The following is an 18335-nucleotide window of genomic DNA, read 5'->3' on the forward strand; positions in this document are numbered from 1 at the left end:
TTTGTTTGCTAATACAGTTTCTTTTTCACGGGGGAAAAACAACCAAGCCTCTTTCCATTTACCCAATCACGCTTTTAGTTTATATTAATATTTTTTTCCTTCCTTCCTTTTACTGCCAAACTTCCCAAATGAGTGATTTGTTCAGTACATTCACGTTTATACCCCCATCACATCATCAAGACTAGTTATGTCAACATTAAAGAATTTCTGAGTGAACTCAAAAGTCACTTCTCAGTTTCTCATCTTAAGTTCCTTGTATTTTTAAAATATTTTCATAAAGCAAATGATCCTTTTATGAAGTGAACAAGCACATGATAATTTATCTGTTTCCTGTACTTGTTCAGAAGAAAGGCAGCTTTCCAGATTGGGATGCTGCCAGAAGGACTACCCCTGAACCTCTCAGAGTGGCATTCAGGTTTGGGGTTTGGCCCCCTCAACCCTCCCTAGACAACATATCACTGTTCCAGAGCTGACTTGCCTTTACTTACAAGAGACCAAACATAAAAAGCAAAATGCTGAGTTACTGATTGGCAGTGAGGAAATATAACTGTTGGGTAGAATGAATCTTCCTATTAGCCCGATCGTCATATTATTTAGAAACCAAATATTATACATGGAAACCATCTTATTATTTGGAAACTATTATATTATTCATGGAAGCCAAAATATCTAAAGATTGCTTGGTCACAACAGGATCAGGATAATAAGGGTAGTTATCTACATAATCTGAATTTTTAAATGATACTAGAACTCTGATAGCCTTACTCATTTGCCTTTACAGTATTGGAATATGCTATGCCAATATGTTCTAATTCTGCTTTTTCTGTGCTTTGTGACTAACCTCTCTTCTTATTTTTGTAATATTGTAATCAGGTTATGATTAAGGTTTGCTATCTTGGATCTATATCCCCACTGTGATCCATTATTTACTTATTATACAAATTAACTTTCTGAGGTTAGTCTTATCTGTAAGTAATTGGGGAATGTCTCACTGTCATCTGCATGTGCACCTATGGTTTGTAAATATAGATTTCTACATATGATGTCATATTTCTTTAAGCAAGGCACACCTGGATAAATCAGCTTGATTACCCACATTCATATTCGGCTGTAAAATTAATCTTTAAGATCCTTCCAGACCATGAGTCTGCTAGCTTTTCCCATTGTTTAGGATATTCAAAAGAATATCCCCCCAATAATGAAAGTAGTTCCAAGTTAGGTTCTAAATATTTGAGCAATGGCAACATTACTGGAACAATGGTAGTAGAAAATGACTTTGTTATTAGTATGTGACATAAAAATCACAGTCATGAACATGTGTTCAATTTAAGAGAAAGTATTGAACTAAGCATGACTGGATAACTTCAAATTTCATTAACATTCATTTACTATTTGTTTTGTTATTTTGTCATCTATTAGTACTTGCTGCAAGATAAGTAGTAGCAAAAGCCAAACTTTTAAGAAAAATTTATGGGAGAATACCTTAAAATTGAGAAAATTTAGTTCATGAACTTTTCCCCCATAAATTGGGAAATGATTGCCATTATTTAGTTAGAATGGGATGACACCGGTGCCGGAGCATAATTTGAGAACTGCTACTATTGGGTGAGTCACTGAATACTTTTGATACAATAAACAACACTTTTATTATATCTCTACTATAATGTGAAAATTTAGTAGAGAGGCAAGGGTTTATTTTTTGTTTTTTTTCTTAAACAATATTTTTCTTGGAGGAAAGGACTCTCTTTGTTCAGATTTTTAAATCTTGTATGACATCCATTTCCAGAGAGAAACCAGCAGATTTTAAAAAAATCCTTAAGTATATTGTTCCAAATAAATATATCTTATTGTAATATAAAAACATTACTAAGAAATGACTAGAATATGATCGAGTAGCATAGTTTGTGCTTTACCATTTGCTTGCTAGTTGGGGAAGTCACAAATTCTGTAGAAGTTCTAATGCAAGTAGTCTTGAATATTAGCTACTTCAAAATCAACTGTAGGGCTTGTTAAGGCAGATTGCTAAGCTCCGCCCCCAGAGTTGATTACATAGGTGTGGGGTGGAGCCCACATGTTCACTTCTAACAAGAAGCACATGCTGCAACTACACTTTGAAAGCCACTGTTCTACACCCTGGCCTAACTTCAGTTTCACAAGCCTCTGGTTCGCTCACTCCCATTCTCTACAGTGGTTCAACAAAACTTTATCACCTTATACAGGGTTCACCCTGTCATCCCCACTTTTTCAACAAAACAGTTTCTTTCCTACATTACAGGAAAAATTGGGGTCATCAGGTATGAACTGCTTCAAGTTCTTATTTCCTTCTTCAGGTCTGCCCCTTTTCCATTTTAAGGCTTATCCCACTTCCTGTTCTCTTGATCAAAAACTTTCCTGTCTCTTCCAGGATCTAATTCCACACTGGCATCCTGTAGATTTTGTCATTGGTCCTCTCCTACCCCAAGTGTGCAAACCTTCCCTAGACAAGGTCTCACTAGTTGCCCAGGCTTGTCTCAAACTCCTGGCCTCAAGCGATCCTCCCGTCTGGGCCTCCCAAAGTGCTGGGATTACAGGGGTGAGCTACCACACCTGGCTCAAGCCTTCCCTCTCTACCAGTGTTTTATTCAAAGCCTGTAAACAAGCTCAAGTTTCTTGATCTTGAAAATCTATCCCACAGCCCTGAATATTTCTCCAGCTTCTCTCCTCATTCACAGGCCAAGTTCTTGGAAAGAACAAGGAAATTGATTTCTCCACTTCCTTATCTACTCTTCCCTTCTCCAGTCACTACAACCAAGCTTCTATTCTTACCACCCTATTGAAGCTGTTTTGCCAAAGGTCAGCAACTGACTAAATCCAATTAACCCTAATTTTTATTTTAGTATCATTTATATCTCTCTTTGAAATTCTGTTATCCTGGTTTCTGTGACACCACTAACCACCTTCTCAATATATATATTTTTTCACAGTCTCACTTTGTCACCCTGGGTAGAGTGCAGTGACATCATCATAGCTCACTGCAGCCTCAAACTCCTGGGTTCAAGTAATCCTCCTGCCTCAGCCTCCCAAATAGCTGGTACTACAAGTGTTTACCACCACATTCGGCTAATTTTTCTATTTTTTGTAGAAACGGGGGTCTCGCTCTTGCTCAAGCTGATCTCAAACTCCTGAGCTCAAGCTGTCCTCCTGCCTCTGCCTCCCAGAGTGCTAGGATTACAGGTGTGACCCACAGAGCCCAGCCCTTCTCAGTGTTTTTTGTCAATTCTTCCTCTTCCCCGCCCATCGATTGTGGGTATTTAGGATTCAATCTTTGGCCCTATGCGCTCTCTCTGTTCTATGCGCTCTTCTCAGGGATTTTATTGTTTCCCCTGGCTTCAGTTGTGCCCACGCAGATCCTGTGAGAATGCTTTTAAGCCAAATCTAGGAACAGAGCTAAGTTTCACATTTAAGTGATAAGTGTGAAATGATGATTGCTGTATGCTTCTGGTTCCTAAATCTCAGTGTCCACCTACTCTCCTGAATTCCAAATTTTATTCTAGCTTCTATCCCCACCATTCCGTCTGAATGTTCCAGTTGGCTACTGGTTACAGCCACTGGAATTTTGTAGTTTCCTTAAACAAAACTGTCTAAAACTGCCACTTCTAGTATTCTTTGTCTTGATAAGTGCTACTACCATCTACTCAGTAAATCAAGAAACTTTGGAATCATCCTTGAGTTCCCTCTTTGCCTTATGTCTATCCTATCTTACCAGTAACCAAATCATATAAAATTTTATTTCCTTAGTATTTCTTCTACTGGTCATTTTCTATTGCTTCCCACTCCACTGACTTAACTCTAGCCCATATCATCTCTTTCCTGAACTGTTAGATCCTTTCAATCTTTCACCCTTCCAACCTTTCTTGTGTATTACCGCCAACTTTCCAACAGGCAATTTAACCACGTCATTGCATTAAAAAAATTCTTCCAAAGCTCCCCATTTGGTATTAAATTAAGCCCAAACATAATACAAAAGACTTTCTTTGATCTGGGCCCTGCCAAATTTCTAGCTTCTCTTTTATACTCTATGATCCCATCATGTTGGACAACTTGCAGTTCCCTCTAACACACTGTGACTTTGCTAATGCTGCTCCCTCTGCTTAAATTATCCTTCCTCAGTTTTGTTCAACCATCACTAACTTTTCAAGACTGAGTTTTGAGTCATCTTCTCCATAGTAATAACAATAATAATGAAAAACAATATTTCCTAAGTGATTATTATGTGCAGGGCACTTTACATACATTCCCATGTAATCCTCATAACAAAACTTTGGAATTCATATCATTTTCCTTAATTTATGGATGAGGCAACTGAGGCTTAGAGAGTTTGCCTTCCTTGACATCTTTTTCTACCCCTGTCAACATTTAGTGCCCTCAAATGATTCCTTCTTAATTGTAACTCTGCTACAATCCATACATAGAGAGGTAAAATTATTTATATTAGAGCTGATCATTTTGAAGGAAGTGATCTCCCAGTTGTTTAAGAAAATATACTAATAAGTTGCTGGGTAGCCAGCAAGCCCTCCACAACTGGAGCTGCTGGAATCTAAGAGAAAAACAAAAGAGAGAGAGAGAAAGACAGAGATAACCAAACTGCTCAACATTAGAAATAAATAGGAATTTGTGGGTGGGAGGAGAAGAGAAGAGAAAAGAAGGATTGAGTAGAAAGAAGAAAGGGGAGCATTGTGGAGAAACATAGCAGTGTGGCAGGAGGGCTTTTAAAAACAGAAATTTATGGTACTTTTAAGTTGTGTTTCTATGATGTAAACCCCCTTTCATTACCTCAATCTTTAGGAAATCTGCTGTGGCCACATAGGGCTTTGTAAAAATGCTTTTAGGTGAAATCTGGGAACAGGGCTAAGTTCCTAGCTCATCCATGAACCTCATTAATTTACTGTAAGTGGAAGTTCAGAGCCAGAGGGGACAGTGAGAACATTAGCTCTCCAGAAATATGAAGAAATCCCAGGTTGGGCATTGGGCTTATCCAATGGAGGTTCAAGCCAGTCCTAACCTAAAGCTTAAAAGTCAGGGAGATCTTAGCTGACATCTGGGTTACATATTATCATAGCACCTTTGCTCTTACTTGCTTATATACCTTTATCTCTCCTAAATTCATCGGTAAGATGTCTTTTTGAGGGCAGAGACTCTGTTATTCACCTTTATATCCCCAGTGCCTAACAATGACTGATGTACTTAGTAAGTTCTCAATAAATGTTCATTAAAAGAATAATTTTGTCACATTGGCATAAATATATTGAATTAAGAAAATATAAACACTAATACTTGAGATAAGATTTTTGTGTTTAATATTTCCATGTCTAATGCATTAAAAATATAAACATAAAATTGCTTAATAAATAAAAAATGCAAAACAACAATAATTACAAATTACTGAACATTTGAAATGTGTCAGGAACCTTCCATTTAAATCCAGATAACAACTCCTACCATATTGCTATTCTTATTCATGAAGGACATTTATTTTCAGAGAGGTTGAATAACTTGTAGCTAATAAGTGGCACCAAAGCCCACATTTTCTGCACTATACCTGACTGAACTAATGAGGTTGTTCTACGTATATTCTGGAAAGAAAAAATACAATTTATGCAACATCTGTAAAAAGCTAAAAATCAAAACAAAGTAACTTGGTTAAAACCTGTTGGTATAGTTCCCTGATCCCTATTTAACAACTGATCTGAACATTACTTAGTCAAAATAGGTTTATTGCATCCAGCTTCAGAATGTGAAGTAGGAATAGCAGGTTGCATTAGCCATACTATGATTTATTTCACATGGCACTAATTGATTTTTGGCCCTATTTCCATGTGTAATAGAAAAGTAAGGTACTTATCAAATAATTCACTCAAATAGATCCAGTTTTACATGTAAATAAATATTACAATGAAAATACCTTGGAGAACTTATCTATACGTTTGTTTTAACTTTATTCTCTACATTCAAGTATTGAGAAGCCAAAAACACTTTAAAAAATTTTTTCATTTTTGTTTTTAAATAAGGGGATGTTTAGCTATTCTCACATTTTCTTAAAACAAAAGTGAAATATTGCTTGCCATATGTTAGGTATATAAGACTCTATTATACGAACAAGGTTGGATATTAATTATTATAAAAAGCTACAAATCCAAATTTTTTTTCATTTCCATAAGAACTTATTTATGATGGCAAAAACATCAAAGATAATATAAATACTGTGCTTAATTATTTATTCCCCAAACTGAATTCTTGATCTCTTGCACCCATCTGACATACTCCAACCCCAATCTTCCCCATCTTTGCTAACATAGGCAAATCCAATTTTTCAGTTTCTCAGAACAAACACTGATTATCCTTGATTGCTCTCTTTCTCTAGAACCCTAAATCCAATCTGTCAATAAATCACCTGGTTTTCAAAATATATCTAGAATCTAACCATGTCTTAAGGCCACCCTAGTACAAGCTACTCTCATCTTTGGCCTGCATTATTGCAATAACATCTGCCACTCTACAGACTATATTCAACCTGGCAGCCAAGGTAACCATTTGAAAGCTTAAATCATATAATGTCAATCCTCTGCCAATAGTCTCCCAGTCTTAGGCTCACAAGGCTTTCCACCATCTGGCCTCCTTGTGCTCCTCTAATCTTGCATCACACTATTTTCTTTTGGCTCACTCTTCTTCAGCTAAAATGGCCTGCTGGCAGTTCCTTCAACATACCAGTCCTGTCCCCACCACAGGGCTTGTACAGGCTGTTCTGTCTGGAATGCTTTTTCTTCAGACAACTGCAGGTATCTCCTTCACCTTCATTATTCAAATGCCACTTTCTCAGTGAGGCCTACTCCAACTGTCCAACTTAAAATTTACACCTTTCCCATTCCTCCCATGCCTTGTCTCATTCCATATTCCTTCCCTGTTTTTATGATTTTTTCCCCCATAATGTTCAGGGCCTTCTAATAGACTATGTATTTGTTTTATTATCTAACTCCTCCTACTATCAATAGAATGTGTGACAATCGCATGAATTTCTGTCTATTTTGTTTACTGATGTATCTGCACCTCCTAGAACAGTGTAAGACACATATGGTGGGCCCACAATAAATATTTGTTGAAATGTAAAAGGTCGTTTCCAGCATGAGAGTATTACATATTGGATTCCATGGTAGTGGGAACAACTAAGTTTCTATGTGCCTGGAGAATTCAAGGGCTCTTTGAAACCCTGATAATTCTATGATTCCCTTCCCGTTCTGACTCTCAAGAACATGATCGTTTTCTCAGCAGCTAAACACTGATTTTAAAAGATCCTGGAGTGTTAAACCTACAATGAGAGGTCATGATTACAGTTCTACAAGCTACCTAGTAGTGCAATTCTTAACATTTCTTTTCTCTTCATGTTCCTTTTCCCACTTTGAAATACATGAATGCAATAGGAAGGTAGGGGAAGCCGATTTGGTTACACATGAACAGCTTTGTAACCACCTCCCCCACTCCCCCGCCCCCACTGTATATCAGTAGATTTGATCCATCTTTTCATGTTGGTTTTTCTTTTGAAATGTGTGATATCAGTTGAACATCCAAGTTGGCCTAAAACAAAAGCCTTGCATGTTCATGTACTTTTGGACAGCAAAAATGCTGAAATTATTTTGTACAACTTTAGGATCCACCCTTTAGCCATTCCCATTTTAAAGAAGCATAGAATTTTAGGGACACATGGTTTTAGTTCATTTGGTTCAATCACCTTATTGTACAGATACAAAAACTGAGGCTTGACTGACCAGGTACCATGGTCTGGCCTGTAATCCTAGCACTCTGGGAGGTCGAGACAGGAGAATCTCTTGAGCTCAGGAGTTCGAGACCCGCCTGAGCAAGAGCGAGACCCTGTTTCTACAAAAAATAGAAAAATTAGCTGGGCAAGGTAGCACGTACCTATGGAAGGTTGAGGCAAAAGGATTGCTTGAGCCCAGGAGTTTGAGGTTGCAATGAGCCATGATGACACCACTGCACTCTACTCCGGGTGACAGAGCGAGACTCTGTCTCAAAACCAGCCAACCAACAAATAAAAACAAACAGAAAAACAAAAAACTGAGGCCCAGTGATGTTAAGTGATTTGCCCAGGCACAACAGAGCTGAACAATCTTTTTGGTCAGAACAACTTGCTCTAAACATAAAACAAGATACCTTTGATATTGCAAGTGAAACATAGTTCTAAATGTCAGAAAATTAACTGAATATAGTAACAATTTAACAATTGCAATATGCAGTTCTAAACAATATGCAATTCTTTCCAGTTTATTTCCATGGTGACAATTTAAGCATTAAAAAAATCTAAGGCAAATATAGCAAACGATAAAATAATTGATAAATAGGAAAATAAGTCTCCACAAGCATCCTAACAAATAAGAGTCATAGATCACAAGAGGAGGAATTTGCAGGTCATCTGAAGTGAACAATCCCTGTGGCATTCACATGAGAAGAAACTAGTTCTACAGAATCATGGAGATATTAATAGTTCTATATTTGCCACGGCTTCTGCTATTCTTTCGAGAATGAGGGCTTCTTTATTACCTAACCTAGTAATTTTTAATAAGCCAATGGGCATTTCTACTTTGATATGAACACTTTCTTTTTGCACTAGTGAGTCTACATGAAGGTTATCATGCCAGAGGAAGGTAAAAGTCTACACTAATGATGCTTCATTTTCCTTTAACAATTTTGTTCAGGTGATGGAGACATTTTTGTGGAGTGATATGATGTTTGGCCTCCTGATGTGTTTTCCACGCATGCTTTGGAAAGCTCTTATTTTTCTGAGAAATGATAGTCATCAAAGTCTTACCTTCAGCAAGAGCTTCACTGTTTTAGATTTGTTATAATTAAGATATCACAGTAGCATTGCTAGTTTAGGGTATTTTATACTAATCTAATGGAAAAATATTTTTGACCCTTTGTGTACAGCAATGCTTTCAAACTAGAAGCAAAATTATATCTAAATCAAATTTTAAAAAATGGATTTTAAGATTCCAGGAGGTAGGAACACTAGAACTCAGGTAACTTCAAAACTAAGATCTCTGCCAACAGCACAATTCACAGTACTCTAAAAGTGAATTTTTAAGGTCCCTGTACCAGTGCCTTGTTTCTGTACCAGTTCCTTTCTCCATGTCTCACTTTCATTAACTCCTGTTGTATGTGGTTATATGTAGGCTAAATAAACATCAGTAGTCTGAGAATAAGAAGATACAGGTTTTATTCTAATAAATTAGGTCAAATCTGGTGAAACTCCAGGAACCACTATGGCAACATTAATTGAACCTAATTTTAATTGAAATGATCTGCTTGGAATTGTATTTCTTTAGATGTGATAATTTGTTTTTCTCTTAATTTTCTGTTAACTATTTTCTTGGAAACGTACTCAAAAGAGTTTTTCAACTATTGTATAAACCAGTCTTCCTCTGTAAGAAGTTATTACAATTCTCATTGTTATTTTCCCTTATACTGCCCACTTTGCCCAGCATTGAATTGAGCTCTGATTTACACATTATACTAAGCTCTCACATCCTAAATATATTTATCCTTTTGGAAGTTTACGTATTTGGCAAATATTTAAGTGTTGGGGAGATTAAAGAGAACCAAACACAAAATTAAAAGAAGGCTCAACTACAATCCACAGAGGAAATAACCAAATAAGTTGCTGTTTTAAACCACATAAGCAAATAGGAGGAAGGAAGGGATTAATTGGGAGATATATACAGTATTCATACGCAAGAAAATAACTTAAGCAGTAATGCTTAAAAAGACCTGGTGAAGGTTAACAGTTGAGTCCCCATAAAATACAGCATATTATAATATTGGACACAGGATGGACGTGAGGCATGGAAAATCAATTCCCTTCCACAAGCAGCCAAAAAGAATGTTAAAAATATAAATAAGACTTCAAATAATATGAGTGAAACTAAAATCATTGTCTTAAACAACTGTTATTTAATCAACTACACCTGGATCGATCAAATGTGAGACGCCAAGGCGTAGAATTCAATATTGGGGGTGCAAGATTTAAAAATGAGGAATAGGTCAGAATCCTCAAGAAAAATAAACACAGGCTCGTCCGAAAAAAGCCTTCAAGTAGAAAAAGCTTTCGATAACAAAAACATAAACGCCTGAGCTTAGTAAAATGAGTTGGGGAAAAATTTAATTGCAGACCACCTCCCACGGCCTCTCGAATGATTGTGTGCAAGGGCAGGGAGTGAAGTACGCGGGGCCGGCGGGAGAGCTGGTGTTTCACCGTCCCAAGAAAGGGTTCCCGGTTGACACGCCAGCGTTGCAGTCCTTTGGGGAGATAGATAGTCTTTGAGATCTCTCCGTTTCCTTCCGCCATTCTAAAAGCACAATTCGGCTACGATCCCCGTTCACCCCAATCAATTCCTGAAGAGAAGGTTACATCGGCCGATCTCTATCCTGGAGTTGAAAATCAACTTCCAGTGTCGGTCACCAAATCCTTCAAAAACCCTAGCTCTGTCAGCCCCATTTCTAAAGCACCCAAGCGTTGGACCGAGAACGACCTTCGGTTCGCAGCTCATCCCCACACCTCTCCCAGCGACCCCGAGTCTACGCCAACCGCTTTGCTCAGCTCAGCCCGCGCCCGCGCCCGCTCCTGAGGGCCGCGCACGACGCCCCGCCCTCGCCGAGCGTGGCGGAAGTAGCTTACGCTAGAAAGCGGGCCGCACGCCACCTGGTTGAGCGCGCATGCGTCCGCACAGCCAGTGGTGGGGGCGTCCGTATCGCTACCTCCTGTTTCCACAGCCCCCGCCCCACCGAGAGAGTCTCGCTCACGCCATCTTGCGCCCCCCCCCACATACAGCCCAGTCACCTTTTCTCTTTCTACAGTTTCTACCCCCCCCCCACTTCCAAGCGTGTCCCAGGCGCCGCAGCAGCTGAAACCGCATCAACTCTACCCCCACAATCTCCACGCGGGACGCGCAGCCTTGCCTACAAGTGTTCTTAAAGCAGAGGTTGTAGTGGGTGTGGGGGCGGGGCGGGGGCTGCGGGCTGGGGAGAGGTCAGGGAAGCCAGAGTGGGGTCGCGCGGCGAGCCCGGCGTCTCTAGGTCCCTGCAATGGCTACTTCCTGGGCCGGGCTGGAGGGCGGCAGCCGGGCAGTAATTGGCGACTGTGCCGGAGGGCTGAGGGAAGGCGGCCGTGGGAGGCCGGCCCGGCGTCCTGGTTCCCTAGCGGAGTGTGGAGTCGACTCCTGACTCCTCCCCGTCGGCGGGTGGGGGTGGGACGAGGGGAGCCGGGCAGACGAGCAGCAGCGGGGATGCTGGGCTGTGCTCCGCACCTTTCGCCTGTCATCTAGGTAGCGTGTGGAGGGGGCGTGGAACCCTTAAAGAAGGAAATTGTTCCTTTATGGCACGGTGGCAGAAGAGTTAGGCAGCGTTAGTGGGAGTGTAGCATTCAGAAAAAGGAAAAGATCGACTCAGTGTTTTGGTTTGTAAATTGGGGATCGTTATAGCCCATTTCAGAATTGTGAGAATTATGTGAGAGAATACACGTTAAACGCTTAAAACAGCGCCAGGCGCTGCTCAGTACATGTTGTAATTACTCTTGATCTCCATGTTTTACGAGCTCGGAATGACTGTGACCTTATTTTCCCAATTAAAATCGGGACACTTGGTGAGACTGAAGTTATGGGGACAGTGGAATATAATAACATCTGACACTCAGACGATCCTCGAGACATAATGATACTGTAAATGTGGTAAATTAGCATGCCTCCATGAGGATAGTAGAAATGTTAAACTGTTTCATTGGAAAGAAAAATGTATTTATCTGGGAGGAGAGGACCTGGGTCTTACTGTATGTGTGGGGCAGACCTTGGAAGAGAAAATAAATTTGATCTGCAAAGATTTGCTTGAAAACCAAGTTCAGGACAGAACTGGTGGAATTTGTTGAATTGTCCAGAGAGGCTGAATTTGACTAAATTTATGAGTAACAGTTTCGTGGCAGTACTTTGCAAAAATACAATATACTTCATTGTGCTGTTGCAAGTTTCTTGTCTCAGGATATTCTAGCAAAGTGTGTCTAAATTTAGAGCTGCACTGTTTAGTAGAACTTTCTGCCATGATGGGGGTGTTCTATAATCTGTGCTGTCCCAATATGGTAGCCACTGAAGCAGAGTGGCTCTTGAGCACTTGAAATGTGGCAAATGTCACTGAGGAACTTTCTTTTAAATTCTACCTATTAATAAAATGTAAATAGCTAAGTGTGGCTAGTGGCTACTGCATTGGACACCATAGGTCTAGAATCTAGAAAGAGCCCTTCCAGTTCTTGATTTGGTTGAGTTTTAAATAAGAGAAGCCAACTCTTAGAACATTTATTGCCTTAGGGAATCATAATTATATTCGAATAATGCCTTTCATTGAAATATTATTTCAAAGCATGTGTCTGTTAGTACTTACATCTTGACAAATTAAAGCAAAGCATTCTTTTGACTCATAGGTTGTACAGCTAATGCTAGGTTTAATTGGAGAGCCATGACAACACTAACTATTAATCTTTTCTTTAAACATTATTGTACTGTATTGTGATCATAGGTTTCTCCTGTCTTTTACCACTGTGGTTAATTTTCAGTGAAAGCTTTTCAACTCTTTTATTCCTGAAGTTTTTGCCATTTGAAAGATGGTGCTCTTTTTTTTAACCTTTTTGTATAATAAAGCAATTGAATAAATTGTAGTAGTAACCCTTGAGCATTGGGACAATTTAGGAGTAGTTTTGTGATTATCTGTATTCAAAACTTTTGACAAGATAAGTGAAATTTGGTGATAGATGTTTTAAAAGATTACTTTCTTGGAAATACATGCATCTGTTTTTCTTTCTAAGGCAAGTGTTTATAAAGTCAAGGTTGAAAATAAAACTTAAAAAAACTTTATAGATAGCACTCCTAACTCTGGTCTGATGTCTTTTGGTCTCAAGGCTGAAGATAATCATTACATCTGGAATGATAAACTAAAGCTCATCAATTAAGTCATATGCAGAGAATAGGCCATAATATACAAATCAGAAGGGGTTGCTCTTCTATAGGGTGACTGTATACCTTAATTTTTCTGGGATAGTCATGGTTTAAAGCCTGGTTGACCCACCCCAATTATTAATAGAGCCCTTTTCACTATCAAAAGTGTTCAAGTTGGGACCACATAGTAATATGGGCACCCTACTTTTAGACTTACTGAAATTCATAATAACTTTAGAAGATTGACCATATTGAAATCTCAGAAATATACTTGCTTTAAAATAGTAACAAAATTATTGCTTTTGTGCTTAAATAGGTAAAGATAGATACCAGGAATAAGGCCAAGTGACTTGTCCATTTAAGCCACTGGTAATTTGAAAATTTTGCTCTGGATAGACATCTTGGGCACCTTGATTTTGGTTCTCTCTGAAAAAAATCGTCTTTTGGTGTAGGGAGCTGCAAAGCATGTTAGGCCATGTCAGCCCAATCAGAAGATTGAGTATTTGTGTTAAAATAACACTTATTTTATGGAGAGGTTGAATAGTGAAATCATTTAGAAATCTGCTTATTATGTATTAGAATGTTTTTTTTTTTTTTGAGACAGAGTCTCGCTTTGTTGCCAGGGCTAGAGTGAGTGCCCTGGCGTCAGCCTAGCTCACAGCAGCCTCAAACTCCTGGGCTCAAGCAATCCATCTGCCTCAGCCTCCCGAGTAGCTAGGACTACAGGCATGCGCCACCATGCCCGGCTAATTTTTTTTTTTCCCCTCTATATATTTTTAGTTGTCCAGATCATTTCTTTCTATTTTTCAGTAGAGGCAGGATCTCGCTCTTGCTCAGGCTGGTCTCGAACTCCTGACCTTGAGAGATCCACCGGCCTCCCGGAGTGCTAGGTTATAGGCGTGAGCCACCGCGCCTGGCCTATTAGAATTTTAAAGAAGGATTTTGCTTATGGTTTACTTAAATAATGATAAATAAATCAGCCAAATGCATTATTGTATTAAAATTTATACTGTAGTGGATAAAATATTTTATCGAGGGTCTGAAACACTTGATTTGAATCCTTACTCTGCTATTTACTAACAATGTGATTTGGGCCAAGTTGTTTAATCTAAGAAGCCTGTTTCCTCATTTTAAAAATGAAGATAGTAATAGAACCTACTACTAGGTTCATAAGGATTAAATGAGGTAACCCATGTGATGTGTTGGATGCAGCTCAATAAATATTAGCTGCTGTAGCTTTAAATTTATTCGATAATAGATCTAGAAGAGATTTTAATGTTCTGATATGTACTGTGGATTGGTCAAAAGAGACTTAAAACCAATTCTGAAAACCTAGCTTTTGCCCTTTTCTGCCATATTCTCTTTGTGATTTCAGTTAAGGTATTTAAATTTTCTGAGCTTCAATTTCCTCATCAATAATATGGAAGTAGTGCCTAACCTCTTCCCAGTTCCTCACAGGATTGTTGGTGGGCATTAAATGAGAAGTTGATTTATAAATTCTTTTCTTATTTTACAGACACTTTTATGTTTAATTGGTTTTGTCTCGTCTACCTGTAACCCCTGGTAAAGACAGACGCTAAATCTGCAAAAATTGTTTTTTATTTTGTGTAACAGCATAGATAATGTATAATATGCATTATCACTGACAGTGCTCTTTTTAAAATAATACTGTAAGTTACAATAATGGTGCTTTATTGATCTGGTTACAATATATTCTCTATACAAAACAACTCCATACTAGTGATAGGGGAGTACCAACATTTTCTCCGGCACTTAATGTGTTCCATCCATTGTGCTAAATACTGTGTTTCATTTATTTATCCAGACATATGATTCCTACCTATTAGGTGATATAATGAAGCTCTTTTGGGATTGGGCCTGTCAGGTTCTTTTTGTACTGTATTACTGCCTCTGAAAATATCTGGCTTATAGTTAGTAGATATTGAAGGTTAGATAAGATAATGAACATGAAAATAGCATGCTATTTGACATGTGGTATGTGGGAGTTACTGAAAAGCCATAGTCACTGAATTATCGGGCAGTAAATTGAAATAATTTATGTAAATTTACTTTGTAATCTGTAAAATGCCATACACATATAAATTACTGAAAAACTTGAAGTGTACTTTTATTTTAAATGCTATAGCAGTTTTATGACTGAATCCTATATAGTTCACTTTATTCATATCTTAGCCTTTAAGAAAAGACTACTCTAAATCTTAACATTCTCTCCTTCAGAATATACAGCATGTTTAATGATAATCCTTGTGATATGTTTGTAAGAAGCTATACTTTTGCTTAGATTCATCATCATCATTATTGTTAGCATGAACTTAGTGCCTTATATGTACCAGGCACTAAGTGCTTTCCATGCATTATTTCATGTAACCTATGAGAGTATTTTTAATCTCCATTTTAGAGATGAGGGCACTGAGGCAGGGAGGTGGCATGACTTGCCCAAGGTCACATGGTAGAGCCTGTATTTGAACTCCAGAGCCCAGCTCTTAGTGCTACACTGTCGTTCGGTATAGGCAGATATTTCACAACACAGTTCACTGTGACAAACAAATTGTGGAGGTCTTATGAGTTAGTTATGATGAACTTTTATTTGTATGTTCCTCGTTGTGTAGTAGAAAGAACTCTGGACCAGGAGTCAGGGGACCTCAGTTTAGTGCCAGCTTGTATCACTAAATAGTGGTGTGTCCTTGGGCAGTGCAAGAAACCCTTCTGGACTCCAGTTTCCTCACCTGAAAAATGAGGGATTTGGGTGAAATTAGTGATTTTCAAACTAGTTCTGAAACCTGCTCAGTTGTCTTTGGTTCCCCTCCCGCCAATGTGCATAGTTATACTTTTATCTGTTATAGTTGTTTATCCATCTGCCTAAGATTTTCTTTTAAACAAAGAATTCCTTAACTGTTTAAACTCATCAGTCTTCAAGATAACTTAATGACAACCTAAGTCTCCTGACTGCTATGTGTACAACTCTTCATTGTTCACATTATTTTAGTGTGTTAGGAGGAGATAGGCATCTTTTACGAATGAAAAGAGGAAGGCACCCAAATGACAGAGTGTTTTGTTAAAATATAGTACGTCTAGATGGACTGAATATTTCAGGTTATCAGTTACCTCGGATCAGAGCATATTCTTTATTAGACTTCTGATCTTCAGCCAAAATTTTTACTATTAGTTTCCTCGTTGGTAGAGGGGAAATACTTGCCTTGTAGGGTGATTGTGGGAAAAATGTGAGCTAAAACAGGTAAAAGACCCTTTATAAACTCCAAATTCATCTATTTTTCACATGCTACAGTGGATCTCCCATTCCTTTTTCTTTTAGTCACATAAACTGTTTTTAGCATCATATATTTTCTTGAATTGTTTATGTTTAATACCGCATTTTCGTAAGGCTTAATCTTTCTAAAATGAGTCTAGACTGGAAGAGAGTCTTTAATGTTTAAGGGACTTGCTCCTTTTTTTGGATATCTTAGTCAAATACACTTACCTCTTACTATTAGGAGTATAATTGATTCCAAAATTTTCCACACATCTGAAAAGTTAACCATTAAGTCACTCAGTTAATTTTATACATAAACAAGTGTTTTAATATTGGAAAAGTAAACTTTGCTGTATGCTGTTTGTTAGGGTTTGGAAGTTGTGTATTTTAGGATAATCTGGTAGGCACATTTGCAGTGCACTTTAGGGACCTTTTTTGCAAAGAATAAATTTTTTTTTGAAACTCAGTTTTTCTGGAAGAATACTGAATATGAAAGCACATAGAATAGAAACTTACATCAATATGAGACTAAAGAAGAAAAATATGATACTAAAACCTCCTGTGTCTGAGCAGTCTGTCACTGGCCTCCTGTGTCTGTAAGTTAAAAAAAATTGCTCATGTAGCTAACTAGGATATGTAAATGTACAGTTTATATATCTGTATCTATCATCTAGAGAGAGAGAAGGGGCAGAGGTTTCATAGTTTACAAGGTGTTCTGTAATCTTCAATTCAGATACATTTTTTTTTTTTTTTTTTTGAGACAGAGTTTCACTCTTTTGCCCGGGCTAGAGTGAGTGCCGTGGCGTCAGCCTAGCTCACAGCAACCTCACACTCCTGGGCTCAAGCAGTCCTCTGCCTCAGCCTCCTGAGTAGCTGGGACTGCAGGCATGCGCCACCATGCCTGGCTAATTTTTTTTTTTCTATATATTTTTTAGTTGTCTGATTAATTTCTTTCTATTTTTAGTAGAGACGGGGGTCTCGCTCTTGCTCAGGCTGGTTTCGAACTCCTGAGCTCAAGCAATCCGCCTGCCTTGGCCTCCCAGAGAGCTAGGATTACAGGCGTGAGCCGCCGCGCCCGGCCCAGATACATTTTTTTCAATGTCCATTATGTGGTAGGCTCTGTATTGTTCTTAATACCCGCATGAGACAGGAATTATTCTTGAGAGATGGGGGAACTGAGTTTGCAAGATTAGTTGATCCTTATATGAGGTTCTATTATTAATTATCCTTAACAAAAACCCTATGACCATGACTTTTATTTCAATTTCCTACCTCACAACATCTCTCACAAAGCTTCTGCAGGATTTCATCTCCACTTCAATGTTTGATAGTTATCTCAAACTTAACATGGTCCCAACTGAACTGGGTTTTTTCTTCCCCGTTTTCGTGATCTCATAAATGGCACCACCACTCAAGCAGTTGCTTGGGCCCCAGACTTCAGAGTCATCCTTGACTGTTCTTCTCGCAGACCCCATGTCTAATCCATCAGCCAATCATCTCTGCCTTCAAAATATATTCCAGAAATCTGACCTCTTCCCACTGGCCTATTATACTTTACGATGTGTAACTTCACTACAATCAAAACTTTTTTTTGGTAGCAGTATTTTCTGAGGAAAGGGGTCTATCTTAAATTCCATTGTTTTAAATTAAAAGATAAATGCTGGTCAGGTGTGGTGGCTCATGCCTGTAATCCCAGCACTTTGGGAGGCTGAGGCAGGAGGATCACTTGAGTCCAGGAGTTCGACACCAGGATTTCAAGACCAGCCTGGGCAACATAGCGAGACTCTCATCTCTTCAAAACAACAAAAAAAAGTGGGGCATCATGATGCACACCTGTGGTCCCAGCTACTTGGGAGGCTGAACTGGGAGGATCCCTTGAGCCCAGGAGTTCAATGCTGCAGTGATCTATAATTGGGCCACTTTACTCCTGCCTGGGTGACAGTGAGACCCTGTCTCAAAAAAAAAAAAAAAAAAAAATTTTTTCTCTGAAACACAATTTTACAGGTGTAACATAGTACTGGCTATTGGCTTAATGATCAGGT

General features: G+C 38.6%; 2 protein-coding genes across 4 annotated transcripts in view; one reads left to right on the plus strand and one right to left on the minus strand.

Annotated features, from left to right (window-relative positions):
* The window catches only part of RUNX2 (runt-related transcription factor 2), a 238790-nt gene that overhangs the window by 184698 nt on the left and 35757 nt on the right, over positions 1-18335 (minus strand). The window lies entirely within an intron of this gene.
* SUPT3H (suppressor of Ty 3 homolog (S. cerevisiae)) overlaps positions 10778-18335 on the plus strand; it is a 499577-nt gene continuing 492019 nt past the window's right edge. The window contains exon 1 of the mRNA XM_012664653.1: positions 10778-11027. The gene's annotated coding sequence lies outside the window, so the exon portion shown is untranslated. The remainder of the gene's footprint in view (positions 11028-18335) is intronic.

The sequence above is a fragment of the Propithecus coquereli genome, unplaced genomic scaffold, assembly GCF_000956105.1.
Source record: "Propithecus coquereli isolate 6110/MARCELLA unplaced genomic scaffold, Pcoq_1.0 Scaffold90, whole genome shotgun sequence".
Lineage (NCBI taxonomy): Eukaryota > Metazoa > Chordata > Mammalia > Primates > Indriidae > Propithecus > Propithecus coquereli.